The 11,600-nt window shown below is 34.7% G+C and overlaps 1 pseudogene; it reads left to right on the plus strand.

Annotated features, from left to right (window-relative positions):
- Positions 1-494: 494 nt before the first annotated feature.
- Positions 495-9,429, plus strand: LOC131813591 (eukaryotic translation initiation factor 3 subunit E-like; annotated as a pseudogene).
- Positions 9,430-11,600: the final 2,171 nt, after the last annotated feature.

Raw genomic sequence — 11,600 nt, forward strand, 5'->3', positions numbered from 1 at the left:
GCAATCAAATCATTAGCCACACTGCCTTCTTTTTCGGATGCTGAAATGGTGAGAAATTCACTTCTGAGATTTCTCAGGTTGTTGGAATAATTAATTTTCCTATAGCTATAAGACATATGGCAGCTTGACACTTCAAAACCAGTAATGGAAAGACAAAGGGAGAGGGAGATGGGAAGCAAGAGAGAGAGTGAGAGCAAGAGAGAGAGATACTAGCCAGATGGGTACTACAGTCTTAGCAATCTTTTGTAATACAACCACAGACATCTTATCACCTTTGCAATATTTTATTGTTTACATCAAGTCACATGTCTTCCTGCTCTGAAGGGGAAGGATTAATACAAGAATGTGAACACCAGGAAACAGAGATCATGATCATGAAGGTCACCTTAAAGTCCGTCCTCCACTGTAAATAAAAATTATTTTAGATTTGTTGAATTTGTAAATCTTTCCTGTGCCTATGTCAAGAAGGTAGTAAAAACTTTGGCCTTGGTGAGATGGTGGAGTACTTGACCATTTCCATCATATACTTTTTGGATTGGCATCTACTCTTTCCACCACTTAAGTTTTTCTCCATAAAGGGATATATAATGAAAAATAATTATTACAAAGAAAATCGGATCTTCTTAGTGATACCAACATGGTCAAGTTTGCTATGGATGTATAAAAAAAACCTTGATATTGATGATGCTCCACATGTTTTGAATGAAAAAAGTACCACAGTTGTTGCAAAACTGAAACAGCTTCAGGCAAATGGAACCAATTGTGAAAACATCTGAAGATCCAGAACCTACAAGGCAGATGCAGTCAACCAGAGATGGCCAGATACTGTTCGACTACCTACCTGCTGGACAGGTGTGGTTTTAGGAAGGAATATTTAGATACACTCTAAAGATAGACAGAATTCCAATATGAATGTGGGAATCACTCTGGAGTAGCAGAATCTTTACTTCTTGATTGTGTTGATTCCAACGACAGACAGAAACACTTTGCTTTTACTCGGAAAAACTGGCCTCTGAAATCTTAGCATAGAACTGGGATGCAGCTATGGAACAGCTATTATGGTTAAATATAGAATAAATCTGTGAGTTCTCCACTTCAATCTTTTCAGCAGTAAACATGGCCAATCCACTGCCTCTGTGTTTTTTCTTCACCCACCTCAAAGGGCATAATAACATTACTGATCTCTTCCTTTACCAGCCACCATATCATAATGCAATTCCGACAACGTGTCCACATATTCTGCATTGTTTTGATACATCCATCATTTCAAACAAAGATGTTTGAAAACGCCAGCAAGTACTAAAAGATCTGGTTAAAGTCATTCAACAGAGTTTTACACATGTAAAGACCCAATTACAAAATGTGGTGAATACTTATGTGTTAACTTAGACTTCGTGTCTTGGAAAAAGCTGAAGGAGTGTGAATCAGTTCTTGTGAATGACTTCTTGGTGGCTTGTCCTGAGAATTTCAATTAAAATGCTTATCTTTTCATATATGAGACTTTTTGTGGCACCCACCTGCATATCAGCCATAACACATGGGCAGACAGACCGAACACGACTCTGGAAGAAGCTGAAAAGTGGATTGTCAATTTGATTAGAATGCAAGACTGCATACAAAGACTGATTCTAAGTTAGGCCATGTGGTTATGGGTAACAATGCAGTCTCACCCTATCAGCAAGTGATTGAAAAGACCGAAAGCCTTTCATTTAAACACCAGATGTTGGCCATGAAAGAGGAAACTTCATCAGAAAACTGGGTCAGAGGTTTCTTTTTTTTTTTTTTTAAAGATTTTATTTATTTATTTGACAGAGAGAAATTACAAGTACACTGAGAGGCAGGCAGAGAGAGAGAGAAGGAAGCAGGCTCCCTGCTGAGCAGAGAGCCCGATGTGGGACTCGATCCCAGGACCCTGAGATCATGACCTGAGCCGAAGGCAGTGGCTTAACCCACTGAGCCACCCAGGTGCCCCAAGGGTCAGAGGTTTCTAACTGGGCAACTCAGGACTCTGACTTCTACTGAAGAACTGTGCAAAGACAAGATGAATAAACTATAAAATAAAGATGAAAAAATAAAACCATTATATCAAGGGTGACATATGTTTTAGAAGCGCTTAATACACTGAATATAAATTTTGAGAAATTTGAATAAAATTTACTGTTACATTAAAAAAGAAGATAGTAGAACATACAAAATGATTTCTGATTACTTAAGACTACAAATATTTAATATTTGAACAGTATGCTGATAATGGCTCACACCTTCCATTACATTTCTGGGATATAAAAGAAAATAACTTAATGTCAATCTTAATGTCAATTTCTTTATTTTAGAATAACACAAGGTGATTTTTTTTTCAGCATGATGCAGGAAAGGAAAGGAATAAATTTGCCCACCTAGATCAATTGGGCTATTAAATTTTAAGAATAATTTGCAGGAAACATAATGAGAGATATTTTTAAGGTGCAAAGTTATGCGCTAGCATAAAACAAGAGGAAGGAAGCAAGGATGAATATCAGTTCTGTACCAGTGAAGCCACTGACCATATGTTCTCTTCTCTAGTCCAAGGATAAGATAAATCATCATCTCAATGCTGATAATCATTTCTGTCCGTCAATTCTCTAGCAATCTGTCTCAAATCCCTACTAAAGGAACATAGATAAAAGATGATCACGTGGCTCAAGATTAATGGCTGAGCTATAACAGTTGGGCAAGAACTTTGCAAACTCCCAGGCAGGTTTAATAAGGGAAAAGACACTTTGTCATGGGCCATTCAATCTGTAAGAATTTGGTGGGGATCTTTTGGGAATGTTGATAGTAATTTACTAAGTACAAAAAGTAAGGTCAAAATAGTAATTATTGATGGAATAATTAGATATATGGATAAAAAAACTCTAGACAGATTCTTCAATAGGTAGTAAGTATGAACAAAAATGACACAACGGAGAAAATAATCATAGAAAAGATATTAGAGAATATTTAGAGACCATTTAAAAATGAACTGGGCTGAAGCAGAGATAAAAATCTGCTAAAGATTTCATAGAGCAGTAGTTCCAACAGGAAATCTAACTGAAATGAACAGTGAGGAAGTTAAATTTCAAGTGTAAATTTAACTTACTTTTGGTTGAAAATCTCATTGACTTAGGAAATAGAATATTATAGGTAAAGGATCTCTGAATTTATGGGAGGACTTTTAAGTAGTAGAACCAGATTAACATAGAAACACCTTCAGTTATAGAAGGAGTTGGGGAATATGAACAGTAACAGCAGGGGGAACAGGAGCCCATGTTAGGGCAGAGAACAGATATACTATTCCACTAATTCAGTTTGGAGAGGACTTGCTGTTGGGAGCAGAGTTATGTTAGGTAATATGTATCTCCCAGTTGAAGAGTTCCATCAACCCTTGGATTTTCAAACAGAATTTCAAGTGTCTATGTAAAGACATAGTTTTTGGAGAATAATTTTTATGCCTTACATAAAATTCTCATTGGGATATATGACCTCAAAAAACTGTTAAGATGTAAAACCCTGTTAGAACTAAACTATATTTTTAAGAAGAATCCATCTCCCTTTAAGAGTAAAGAGGACCAAGGACATAATGAGGCTTATGTGCTGAAATCGACAAACTCTAGCCCTTGTCATATATTTACCAAGGAGGAAGCCCAGGAAATTCGTTATATGTAGAATGGTGTTTCAGAATACAAGAGTTGAATTTCTTCTGTAGATATCTTTGTTGTTGTTGCTCAGGCCCAGAAAATAAAAACCAAGGAATAACTAGCTATAGATGTTAAAAGTAATATATTTAAATGAGGAACAAAAAACACTTTTTCTAACTATTAGTAATTGCATAGGCATTTAGGAAAGCATCACTTATCGCACTCAAATACAGTTCGATTAGGCCATTCCTGAAGTTAAGGTTTTATAGAAATGGACTCCCTAGAGATTACTGCACATCGTGATTTTAGAAAAAGACTTGTTAAAGAAAAAATTCACTGGATGATATTTAACAGGCAATGAGGACTATGTTCAAGACTACTCCAATAGGAGTCAGGAGTATTGCAACAGGTCAGAAAAACTGAGCTCAACTCCACCAACACAAAAGGCAGGAGGACTTTTAACACTAGGATGAACTACGGGAAAAATTCTGGAAGATGTTATGGGAGAGGGAGGTTGGTCAATTTGGTTAGGTCATCTCTGTTTGCTAACTGGTACTAATCTAAATTTGGCTCCTACCCACCCTCAGAGACTGGGAGATAGACACTTGTTCCTGGAAGACTATATTTCAAAGGGATGGCTCCCAGATCCCTGTGAAAAATATTCCTGGGTTTTTTGTGTTTTTTTTTTAACATTTTTTTCAAAGATTTTATTTATTTGTCAGAGAGAAAGAGGGAGCGAGAGTGAGCACAGGCAGACAGAATGGCAGGCAGAGACAGAGGGAGAAGCAGGGTCCCTGCCGAGCAAGGAGCCCGATGTGGGACTTGAACCCAGGATGCTGGGATCATGACCTGAGCCGAAGGCAGCTGCTTAACCAACTGAGCCACCCAGGCATCCCTATTCCTGGGTTTGTAAAACCAGCAAGAGGCTGGGAGAAGATTCACATCTCAAAAAAGTAGAAAAATAGTTCACAATTGTAGTTTCTAATGTAAATAAAAGGAAGGAAGGTCAGAGGCTTGGAGTCAGGAAGAAATCTAACTTTTAGTAGAGCTAAAGGGAATATTGGTCAGACTCTTCTGCTTTTCAATACTTTCTTTATACAACAACTATATATACAACCAAAATAGCTTTAGTCCTTATATGGAAATTTGAAATTAGTAGTGTTTTCCTTTAACAAAATCTATGGAAGATCTTTGACTTGGAACTGCCATACCAAACACCGTTACTACAAAACAGAGAGTGCTATGTTTCTACTTGCCACTTTGAATTTACTAAACCATTCAATTTTCTTTGAAGTTAAAAAAAATGTATATGCACACATATTTGAAGGGCTTACTATATCACATATGCAGCTTGTGAAGCGTTTCTTCTAGAGTTTTAAGGCTTTTGCTGAATTGGCTGAATTTTGTATACTGCAGTAAAGCTAACTATTCTTTTGCTTACACTGCTGTAAATTTTGCTTATTGTTATGTATAATGTATGAAGAAGCACAAATGTACAATGTATCTTTTGCAGGAAGATTATGAACTAAATCAAAAGTATTTCCAATATAAATAATAAAAGAGAAAAGACAATTTAAAATAGAACCAGAGAAGCTTAGGCACACAAATAAAATTTCCAGAGCTACTTCAGAAAACAAATTATCTAAGGCAGGTTGTGAGTACAGGGCTTGGCTATTGTTAGAACTCACTGGAGATATTTTTCATTCGATACGTGCAACTTAATGCCGCAGCTTTCTTTAATTTCTGATGAAAGTTAATCACTCAATTTTTTTACTTCACTTATATCTGATTGGGGGGTGGGGCGGGGAATAAAGTATTATCCACAAAAGAAAGGAAAGGATATTTGTTAAATGGAGAAATTTTTCTAAAACCTAATTGGTAATACTAAGGATTCAAACTACTGGTAGAGAAACTATTGAAAGATGAAAAAAATAAAGAATTCTTCTTGACACCAAGCCAAAAAAAAAAAAAAAAAAAAAGGAAGAAGTATAGTAATTAGGGGCACCTGCGTGGCTCAGTCATTGAGCGTCTGCCTTCGGCTCAGGTCATGATCCCAGGTCCTGGGATCAAGCCCCACATCGGGCTCCTTGATTGGCAGGAAGCCTGCTTCTCCCTCTTCTACTCCCTCTGCTTGTGTTCCCTCTCTTGCTGTGTCTCTCTCTGTCAAATGTATAAATAAAATCTTTTTTTTAAAAATAAAGAAAGATGTCTCTAAAAAAGAATCCTCTTAGATACTGGATGAAGTCACTATGACATAACTTAGTCATTTCTGGAAAACGACAAGGGAACAAATGACCCGAAACAGGAGAGTGTTTTAATGTAACTTCTCTCAATTTAATACATAAGTAAACTTGAAATACAAGCAATTCTGAACCAATGAAACCATTATTCCTCAGTTTATTAACATTGTTGGCTGTATCACCTGGACAACAAATATTTAAGGGACAGTCCAAATTGTTCTGTCGCATTTTCTAAGTGATGAATGGTGTCCAGATCTCTCTTGGCTAGTATGAATTAGAAATACAGAAAATATATTTAGTAGTCTTTCAGAAAGACAGGATTTGCTCATAAATCTAAATGGTGCTCTTTCAAATTAAGTGTACATAAACCAGTTGTCTTTGAGAAAAGCAATCAGGGTAGTGACCAAATGTAAATTTCATAGAAGAAACAGACCACGATCAAGTTAATATCTTTGGCATATTGTACTGTCCTAAGAGAGTGAAAAACTCTATGTGTGTGTGTGTGTGTGTGTGTGTGTAGTCATAGTTTTTTGGTTTTCTTTTTTGCCTGTACTAAAATTATTCACTCTGAATATGTGCATTCAAACTCTAATATCATTATTATATTCATTGTACTTGTCTCTATGCTTTACTACTAATTTTATGGTTTTTGAATATTTGAGTCTGCAATACAGATAACCTCAACATTTCTTTTTATGTTTTAGTATCTTGACTTCATCCTAAAATCTCACTTTCATTGAAAAAAAATACACGTCCTGAATAGAAAATCTCTGAGTATATTTACATTTGATTTGTCACCTCCAGTTCTAATTTTTTCTTTTCATTAAATTACCAATCTCAACTTTAAGTCTTTTATAACTGATTTCATCTTACAGAACCATAAGATATTCAATTTCCCTGTTTGCTTAAATAACCATTAACAGAAATCATATATATCAGATTTGTTTAAAGCTTTTGAGTAGATAGAAGAGAAATGGGATATAATAAGACTTTCAGCAAAAATGTTAATAAGTTGTTTGTAGTCGTATCTATTTCATTTCAGATTATCACCAAAATTTCCTCTTTTTTTCCTTCCACATATTTGTAGGTACTTCATTTTCTTTCTGAGTTCACAGGTGCCCCAGCAAGTCAAATTTCATTTGATAGTGTTATATGGAGAAATTCACCTCCATTTAGTCAGTCATGGCAATCTGGCTTATCAAGCATTTCCTGGTTTTATCAAAAAGAGGTATCAAAATATATTTTCCTATATAATCAAATTATATACCTGGGTACAATTACACAACTTTAGAGAAAGGGGAAATTATTTTTTGTATTAAAGAGCATCTTGGCACTATTTTTCATATTTTATGTTATTTTCCTCAAAATTTTCTTATGAATCATATGCATATATTTTATTATTTGTTAATATTTATTTCTAATTCTCATGTGGATTTTCTGAATATTATTTTGTCTAAAAGAAAACACAATCACAATTATAAATAAAAGGAAACTTTATACATCTAAAGAATTTACTATTTTATTTAAAGCATTTACTATTATTGATGTTATCAGCAAATCAATGTTGAAATTATTCTCATAGATCCAACAGTATGTGTAAGTTTGGCAAAGAGACTATATTGTTAAGGAAACTAAAGGGAAACTAAACAGGATATATTCTACCAGATTTTTAAATATCTTTCTATCTTTTCAGTGTTCTGGGCATTCAATTGCTCTTATTTCCCAGATACTACTTCTTGGAAGTAATTGTACATGACATTTTAAAAATAGTAAAATTATAATTATGTAGTTATATATAATTTTGACACATATTCCACATATTCTGAAATTAGATCAAGAGAATATTACTTTATCATTTCACTGGGACTAAAATTTCCATCATATTATTTGTTCATTTGAATTAAAGCTGATTAAAATTTTCTTGAAAACTTTGAACCCTTGAACAATTAGCATTACTCATTAACATAATTCTACTTTTTAGTCATGGAGTAGAAAATAGTTTAATACGATGTGAATTCAAAAGGTTTTGCCAAGTTTTAATCTATCAATTGTGAACTTTATTTTTTAAAACTAAAATTTTCACCTATATGTAGGTTATACCACTCAAGACTATGAAAGTTTTTCTGGTAAAACTAGTGTTTTTCCTAATTACATGCTTTTAAACTACCATATGTTATTTATATCCAGTTGGAATGTAAAAATAAATAAAATATTATTATAATTGATTATACATAACTGTAATTATATAATTATACTACATAATTATATAGTTACAATTATAATTAGGAAGCGATATATTAAGAATTTATTTAACTTGGAGAAATTGTGCTTAAATTTTCTTTACTGCTTTTCTGATTCTAAGCATATTATATAATTACAGAGAACTTATAAAATACAGAAAGTAAATCAAAGTATGAAAAAATTCTAAACAAAAACACCATAGTTCACCATTCATATGTTCAAACACTTAAGACTCCACATGATACGTATTTTGTGCTATTTATCATAGTCAGATAAAAATGCACAAGTATGTCCATATATGTATAAATTTGAGGATAACAGTGAATTGGTATAACAGAATGGTTTATTACCCATTGAGCCCACTCTTAACCCAGGAAGTGGGACACAGATACATCAGAATTATCTACCTAATAGAAGTTCAATAGCCATGGCATGAAACCATTTCTTCCTTATGCCATAGAGAAGGATATACCGCATGCCTGGGTGGCTTAGTCCGTTGAGTGATTGCCTTCAGCTTAGGTCATTATCCTGGCATCCCAGGATTAAGTCCTGCATTGGGCTACCTCTTCAATGGGGAGTCTGCTTCTCCCTCTGACCCTCCCCCCTTTTGTGCTCTCTCTTTCTCACTCTCTCAAAGAAATAAATAAAATCTTAAGAGAGAGAGAGAAAGAGAGAGAGAGATACCATATCCAGTTTGCTGTCCACAGCCCAGGAAAGTAAAGGGAAATGGTCCACAGAAATCACAGTAAGCTTGACAGTATCTGCAAGATGGGAAAGAACATTCAAGGCTCTAATAGTAGGATGATGGCTTAAGTAGTGACTGACTAGGCTGATCCTCTGGCTATCTCAAGATCAAATGAATGAATGAATGAATGAACGAATGAACAGAAATATATGGAGAAAGAAGGAGATTTGAGAGAGAGATAAAAATGGAGCAGACTATACTACTATTTTCAGGCCTGGGGTGGATTTTCTGTGAGTTTATTCTGGGTCAAGAAGAAAATGCTACCAAGACCTAAATATTCAGAAGTTACCCTACCAGAGAGGACTTCTACATTTGGAGGAAACCTTAGCAGCTATGGAAAAATTTGAGCCAGAAGTGAATTTTCACTTCTTAGATCCTGGCAACAGAAAAGCCTCAGAAGAGACTTGTGAAGGACTCACACCCACACCCCTATAAGTCAGCAAATGCCTGGGCAGAATTTAATTTTAGACAGAAGGGAAGGACAGGGGAAAAAGCAATGGAGCATCTTACTCTCCACACTCCCAAGGCCCTGAAGCCACAAGTTTAGACAGTCATGACAGAAATGGAAAAGTATTTGAGTCAGTTGAGGCTGCTGTAACAAATTACCACAGACTAGTTAGCTTAAAACAAGAAATATTTATTTCTCATAATTGTGGAGGCATGAAGTCCAAACTCCAGGTGCCAGCAGGGGCAGGTTTTGGGTGAGGGTCCTTTTCCTGGTTTATAGATGGCCATCTTCTTGCTGTATCCTCACATGGCAGAAAGAGAGTGAGGAGGTTCTCCGACCTCTTCTTGTAACATTATCTATTTTCTCTTGTCAGTTTTAGTAAGTTGTGACTTCTAAGTAATTTCTTCATTTCATATAATTGGCATTAAATTGTTTATAATGTTCCCTTTGTATTATTTTAATATGTGAAAGATCTTGAGTATACCCCATCTTTAATTGGTAATAATGATAATTTGTCACTCATCTCCTTTTTTTCTTTGTCAATAGAGTGTGAGATATATAACTTAATTGAAATTTTCAAAGAACAAACTTTTGATGTTATTGACTTTTACCATAGGATTGTCAGATTTAACAAATAAAAATACAAAAACCCAGTTAAATTTCAATTCATATCAACACTGGATATTTTTGCACACATAATCATGTTCCATAAAGTATTTGTGACATAGTTGGTGCCTGGGTGACTCCGTCAGTTAAGTGTTCACATTCTGCGGCTCAGGTCATGATCCCTGGTTGCTGGGATCAAGTTCCATATCGGGCTCCCTGCTCAGCAGAGAGTCTGCTTCTCTCTCTCTCTGCCCCGCCACCCTGCTCATGCTCTCTCTGTCTCTCTCAAATAAATAAAGAAAATCTTCAAAAAAAATTGTGACATGCTAAAAAAAATACTCTATCCAAAATATGAATTTAACTGAGTGTTCTGAATTTTGTGAGGCAGTTCTATGTTCTCTATTTTCAGGTTTTCCATTTTGTTGATTTCTGCTCTTAATCTTCATATCTGTCCTTCTGCTTACTATATGCTTTGTTTGCTGTTCTTTTACTACTTTCTGATGGTTTACAGCATTGACTTCAGACATTTCTTCTTTCTTAATATTTGCATTTAATGTTAAAGATTTCCCTTTACGTATTTCTTTAGCAGCTTCACATGAATTTTGATATGTTGATTTTAAATTATTTGACTCAAAATATTGCATAATTCCCCTTTGTTTTATATAGTGACATACATGCTATTTAGAAATAAGTTTATCTATATCTATATTATATATTGTATATATATATAGTGTATATTCTGTATTATATATATAATATATATATTGTGGGCTTTTCTATGTGTGTTCATTTTTTAAATTTCTGGTTTAATTATGTTGTGATCAAAGAACATAGTTTGAAAGAGATCCAATTTTTAATATCTATTGAGATTTGTTTTATGGATCAATAAGTGGTCTGCTTTTGTGAACACTCCATATGTGTTTGGAATAATGTTTATCCTACAATTGATAAATATGGTGTTCTACAAATATCACTTAGATTATGATGGCTGACATTGTCATTTATGTTTTACTTATTTTCATCTAGTCACTATAAACTAATTTGAGGGATGTGATATATTAACTATTAATGTCTGTTTAAATTTTATGCCAGAATAATTTTGCAGATATTTTTACCACAGTTTTCTGTCTTATTTAGATGATACAGTTTATTTAGATCATAACCTCATTGTTTTTATTTATTTATTTATTTATTTGGCTTAGTGAGTGTCAGGTTTGGGACAGCTGGGTGGCACAGTTGGTTAAGCATCTGGCTCTTGAAGTCTGCTCAGGACTGTTCCCAGATCGCATTGGGCTCAGCACTCAGCATGAAGTGTGCTTGAGAGTTTCTTCTCTCCCTCTTCTCTGCCCCTCTCGTTCATGCTGTCTCTCTGTAAAAGAAGTATATTTTTTTAAAGTGTCAAGTTTTTGGATCAAAACAATTGTATCTAGTGCTTGATAGATGTTTCTTTAATTTAATACATTTCATTATTTTGAAAAAATGATTTCATTTATTCATTTGCGAGAGAGAGCGCATGCACACCCAAGGGAGCAGATGAAGGGGGAGGGGCAGAGGGAGAAATAGACTCCCCACTGAGCAGGGAGCCTGATGCAGGACTCGATTCCAGGACTCCAGGTTCATAACTTGAGCTGAAGTCAGTCGCTTAACCAACTGAGCCACCCAGG

This window comes from Mustela lutreola, chromosome 13 (genome assembly GCF_030435805.1).
Source record: "Mustela lutreola isolate mMusLut2 chromosome 13, mMusLut2.pri, whole genome shotgun sequence".
Classification (NCBI taxonomy): domain Eukaryota; kingdom Metazoa; phylum Chordata; class Mammalia; order Carnivora; family Mustelidae; genus Mustela; species Mustela lutreola.